Genomic DNA, 4886 nt, shown 5'->3' with positions numbered 1-4886 from the left:
AGAAGCTAACGACATCAGAGAAGCTAACGGCACCAGAGAAGCTAACGGCACCAGAGAAGCTAACGGCACCACAGAAGCTAACAACACCAGAGAAGCTAACGGCACCAGAGAAGCTAACGACACCAGAGAAGCTAACGGCACCAGAGAAGCTAACGGCACCAGAGAAGCTAACGACACCATAGAAGCTAACGGCACCAGAGAAGCTAACGACACCACAGAAGCTAACGGCACCAGAGAAGCTAACACCACAGAAGCTAACGGCACCAGAGAAGCTAACGACACCAGAGAAGCTAACGGCACCAGAGAAGCTAACGCGGCGTATAAACATCGACAGATTGAATATCTATTGAACAAATCTGCAGTTATATTATTAATAATGAACTTGTAATGTTTAATGAACAAACCTGCTCTGTGTAACCGAAGCTGAGGGTTGAAAACAGTGTCCAGTAGTTTCCGTTGTCGCTCGTTCTCCTCTTTTGATCGACAAAGTTCCTCCTCGTACTCTGCTATCGTTCTTTCAACCAGCCCAAATATCTCTTCAGCAGCCGCAGTTAGTCGCTGCTTCACCAACGCTCTCAGCATTTGGACTTTAGACATGTTCACACTTTAAAAACATAAAAACACAACAAAGAGACTCTGCTAACACTCGCTTCCATCAGACGCCATTTTGTTCAAACAGTGGGACGTTGGCTACTGCAATTAGTACAGCTTCCGGTAGAGATGAGCTCATGGGCTTCAAAAACTAAAGGGCCAGTGTGTAATATTTGGCATGGTCTATTGTCAATCTGAATCTGAATCTGAATATTCTACCCATTTATATGTTTATATAAGTGTATAATCGCTATAAAATAAAATTTGTTTGGTTTTCGTAGCCTTATAATTATGCTTTTATATATATATATATACAGCAAGGGCCTTGCTTTTAGAGAGGTTGCCATCTTGTTCCGCCATGTATTATATACAGCAAGGGCCTTGCTTTTAGAGAGGTTGCCATCTTGTTCCGCCATGTATGGAAGGCAGCCCGAGCGGACAATCCAGCCAGCGAGAGAACGCGTTTCGCGTGTATAAATGAACCAACGAAGACAGCGGAAGGAAGGAAGGAGGAGGAAACCAACGAAGACAGCGGAAGGAAGGAAGGAGGAGGAAACAGCAGAGAGTGTTAGTAGTTTGTGAATAGAGTAGTGAAAAGTTTTTTTAGTTATAAAGTTTGCGAATGGACCACACTTACCACGCAACAGGAGAGAATGAACCCGAACCGTCATCTGCGAGGAAAAGAAGACGCAACTTCACTCCTTGTGATGCACTCTCTGCGGCGCTTTTCCTCCTGATGATATATCTCCCCAACGATGGTAGCAGTAGCACCGAATCCCATTCTGTGCATTCAGCCTCTCTTCTCGCCCGCTCAGCATCAAACACATGGAGTTCCTCATCTGTATGCTCCGGCTCAAACAGGTATGGCTCTGGGTCTGTGTCCGCTACAAGAAACTCTTCAAAATCGCGTTCAAAGTCGTCCATTGCAGCTACTATAGTCCGGAGATATTGCTAGGCTAAATAAACAGCTGAGCTCTGTTTACAGGCTACGCTGTCAGTCAGTGTGCGGGCTGGAGATTGGTGGAGCAGAGAGGGGAGGGGGTACCCGCTAGGTACTGTAAACGAGTATGTGTGTATGAACTGTGTGCGTTACGGTAGAGGAGTCAGAGTTTGGGACGGAGTCTTTTACCCCCTGGAGTGTTACCGGAGTTTTTGGAGTGCTCAAATAAACTGGCCTTTTTCCCGAACGCTCCTCTGGTCTCCTGCTCGTGAGAGATTCATTACAATATCGTAACATGGTTTAGATTTCTAAATAAACATGCACCTTGGCGCTAGATAGACCTACTCCTGAAAAACTCGTGTGCAAGGCTTTTTGTCCGTACGAGGCCACCGTCATTTACCCGACGGGAGGGGTGAGCGAGTGAAGCCTGCAATCTAGAATTTGATCACTGATGTCACTGTTTTCAACCCATTTTACACACTGGCCCTTTAAAGTCCAGAAGTGTCACATGGAATTGTGGGCTTACTCAGAAAAAACACTCAAGAGGATAAATGATGAAAATGAACTTATTCGAAAGAATGACTTTTATTGAACTGTTCCAGTTGATTTTTAGTTTTGTTCATTTGATTGTATATATATACAGAAAAAAAGTACTTTATGTAGTACACACGCGCTTTATTAAAATTGCGCGCAAGCTTCATCAAAACATGCATGCCTGGCTGTCACTCCCACGAACTGCAACAAGAGGACAGATTACATCTGTTTACACGAAGAGGCAGACAATATGATGAGACAGTGGAACGTGACTGCTATGACGACCCCTCCGCTCCACTAGTTGTCCCTGCCTTTAGCTGCTGTTCTTTCTCTTGCAGGACTCCGCAGGGCGGAGGGTCATCAGCCCGGTGAGCCACACCTGGGCCCGGTGTGTGTCTCTGTCAAAAGCTCCCTCCTGCCCGTCTTCAGTCTGTCTCTGGTCTGATCGGAGCATGGGCACAGCTGCTGCTGCTGTTTTCTTCTTCTGTTTGCTCCATACATTTCCACACATCCACACATGCTTACACTACTGACTACTTAAGAGCTACAAATTTGCCGTCTTAAAACAGACGTTGAATTAGACATTTTGGTCCATTCGGCGTTCCATAGTGCACGGCCGTAGTAAGTCGCGCTTGTGCTGTCACGCCATCTTGTTCAAACAGTGTGACGTTCGCAGCAGTAAAGAGTACAGCTTCTGGTAGAGATGAGTTCATGGTAATAAATCACGTGCGCATTTTAATAAAACGCACGTACGTTTTATAAAACGTGCGTGCAAATTATAAAACACGTGCGCATTTTGCAACATATGCATGTCATGTCCCGGTCTCCGTGGAAACACGATGGAGATTTTCAAGACCTAACCGTGCTGTCAGACAGCCCTTTACTGATGCAGTTACATGATGCTCTCCTAAAAGCAACCAGACTCCACTGACAGAATCAGTAATTTTACCTCACAGAACACACTGAGTCGCTGGTCTTCAGCTGCCCTTCGATTGGACAGTTAGTTTGTGTTTTTGTGTGACTTTTGGAACCGACCTAACCATGCCAGTTCTCTTGTCTGCTTCTCCAAACTGGGAGAGTAAAGCTGATAGCACACAATTCCAAATGAAGGCTGAGTCATGAAGATCACTCAGCGATGTTTACATTTTATTTTTTATAAATTTACAAAAATGTCTGAAAAAACGTTTTCTCTTCATTCACATAATTATGAGCAATTTTGTGCAGATTTCTTAAAAGAAAACTATGATCAAATCAGTTTGAGAATTTAGCAGTCAGAGTAGCTCTCCTGCTCTGGATCCAAGTACAGGAAAGAGCCAACGTGCTGCATGCCCTGCCCCTGACAAGCAGCAAAAGTCCAGTCACCACCGGATAACAGATTTTGACCCAGCTTGGCTGTCAGAGGGGAAATACTCCCCCTGGCTGTACAAGACTGATCTTGGTAAGTAAGTACGTAAGTAAATACATACATTTAAGAACATACAAAGATAATTGTTTGGGTCTGTGTCAGTCATGAGTCTTTTTAAAATCTTATACCAAATAGATTTTTTTTTCAGACTGAACAGCTGAATCACTTTTCTCCCTCATGAATTTTCATGTGTGTATGTAAATATTCATTTTGTATGAATGATTTCCCACATTCAGATCAGCTAAATTGTTTCTCTCCTGTATGACATCTCATGTGTCTTTTTAGATTTCCATTTAGACCAAATCTCTTCCCACACTCAGAGCAGCTAAACTGTTTCTCTCCTGTATGACATCTCATGTGTACCTTCAGATTTCCATTTTTACCAAATCTCTTCCCACACTCAGCACAGCTAAATGGTTTCTCTCCTGTATGAGATCTCATGTGTCTCTTTAGATCTCCACTTTGACTAAAGCTTTTCCCGCACTCAGAGCAGCTAAACAGTTTCTCTCCTGTGTGAGTCCTTATGTGTTTCTTCAAATCTCCACTGTGAACAAATCTTTTCCCACATTCAGAACAGCTAAATGGTTTCTCTCCTGTATGAGATCTCATGTGAACCTTCAGATGTTCACTTCGACCATATGTTTTCCCACACTCAGAGCAGCTAAATAGTTTCTCTCCTGTGTGAGTTCTCATGTGTTTTTTCAAATCTCCCCTGTGACCAAATCTTTTCCCGCACTCAGAACAGCTAAATGGTTTCTCTCCTGTATGAGATCTCATGTGTACCTTTAGATCTCTACTGTAACCAAAGCTTTTCCCACACACAGAGCAGCTAAATGGTTTCTCTGCTGTGTGAGTTCTCATGTGATTCTTCAAATCTACACTATAACCAAATCTCTTCCCACACTCACAGCAGCTAAATAGTTTCTCTACTGTGTGAGTTCTCATGTGATTCTTCAATACTCCACTGTAACCAAATCTTTTCCCACACTCAGAGCAGCTAAATGGTTTCTCTCCTGTATGAGATCTCATGTGTACCTTCAGATGTGCACTTCGACCATATGTTCTCCCACACTCAGAGCAGCTAAATAGTTTCTCTCCTGTGTGAGATCTCATGTGTTTCTTCAAATCTCTACTGTGACCAAATCTTTTCCCACACTCAGAGCAGCTAAATCGTTTCTCACCAACAATCAAATCACTGACAGAGACTTGATCATGTTTCAGAGAGTTTAAACCTGACTGAGGTTCTCTGGTCTCCGTCCAATCATCACTGTCATCAGTCTCAGGTTGTAAATGTGTATCTGGATCTGAGTTCCTGGCTGGTTCTGCTCCTCCACAGTCCTCTCCCTCTGCTTCTGTTTCCATCTGTTCAGTGTGTCTTTGATGAAGCTGTGAGGACTGACGTTTCTCTTCATCATC

At 43.7% G+C, this 4886-nt stretch overlaps 1 pseudogene; it reads right to left on the bottom strand.

The window, feature by feature from the left end:
* Positions 1–2103: 2103 nt before the first annotated feature.
* The window catches only part of LOC126403880 (zinc finger protein 721-like), an 84257-nt pseudogene continuing 81474 nt past the window's right edge, over positions 2104–4886 (bottom strand).

This window comes from Epinephelus moara, chromosome 17 (assembly GCF_006386435.1).
Source record: "Epinephelus moara isolate mb chromosome 17, YSFRI_EMoa_1.0, whole genome shotgun sequence".
Taxonomy (NCBI): Eukaryota; Metazoa; Chordata; class Actinopteri; order Perciformes; family Serranidae; genus Epinephelus; species Epinephelus moara.
The sequence above is the reverse complement of the archived record's forward strand: the minus strand, read 5'-3'. Positions and strand labels throughout refer to the sequence as shown.